Here is a 1173-nt window from a genome sequence, read left to right on the forward strand (position 1 = left end):
CCTCTCTCTCTTTTCCTCCGGCCTCTCTTTTCCAAACTCTCTTCTGGAATGGGAACTTCTTCCTCCTCACTTCGGGGAGAACTGGAGGTTAAGTTCCCATTCCTCTCTCTCTCTCTCTTTTCCTCTGGCCTACTTCTCTTCCTCTGGTTCCTCTCCTCTGAAAACTCTCTTCCAGAATGGGAACTTCTTCCTCCTCACTTCGGGGAGATTCCCCACTACGATGTCTCCTAAATAACCTCACCACTTTATCCCTCAAACCAGACATTAAACCCAAGCTCCTCACCAAATTTTGCACACAGGATTGGCCTTATTATCCCTTAGACAATCAAAACAAGTGGCCCCCTGAGGGCACACTCGATCCCGATATCCTCCGGGACCTTTTCAATTACTGCCTGCACCTGAAAAAATGGAAAGAGATTCCCTACGTCGAGGCTTTTTCCTCCTCTCCCAAAATCCCTCTCTTTGTCTTACCTGTCCTCCCGCTCAGGTCCTCCTAGCATCTAAACCCTTTTTACCCTCACTGTCCCCATTGTCTACCACTCCTGATACCTTTGACCCCACAGATGAACCCCCTCCTTACAGGTCTCCTTCCCCAACATCCCCCCCAACTGAACCCGCTCCCCTCAGTCCCACCACCCCCTTTCCATCTCCTTCCTCTGCTGACTCTTTCAGCCCCCCTTTTATGCATTCTCAAGGACCCCAACCTCCTTTACCATGGCCCCTCTTCATGAGGTAGCTGGTGCTGAGGGGGTTGTCTGAGTCCATGTTCCCTTCTCATTAGCAGACCTTACCCAGCTGGAAAAGAAACTAGGGTCCTTCACCACCAACCCTTCCACCTATATCAGAGAATTCCAATGGGTACTTCAGGCATACAGTCTCACTCACCACGACATTTACATGCTCCTAGCTAACACTCTCCTTCCTGAATAGCGCCGCCGTGTCTGGGATGTGGCCCAAGCTCATGCAGATGAAACCCACCGTACAGACCCCGCCTTCCCAACAGGCCCCCATGCAGTTCCCAAACAGGATCCACATTGGGACTACAACACAACTCAGGGGGTGCAGGCTCGAGATCGCTTTGCCTCCTGCCTCATGGCTGGCCTCAAAAAGGCTGCCTGTAAAGTGGTCAATTTTCAAAAGATCCAAGATATAGTTCAAAAAAAGGACGAGACA

This window comes from Galeopterus variegatus, unplaced genomic scaffold, assembly GCF_000696425.1.
Source record: "Galeopterus variegatus unplaced genomic scaffold, G_variegatus-3.0.2 Scaffold488, whole genome shotgun sequence".
Lineage (NCBI taxonomy): Eukaryota > Metazoa > Chordata > Mammalia > Dermoptera > Cynocephalidae > Galeopterus > Galeopterus variegatus.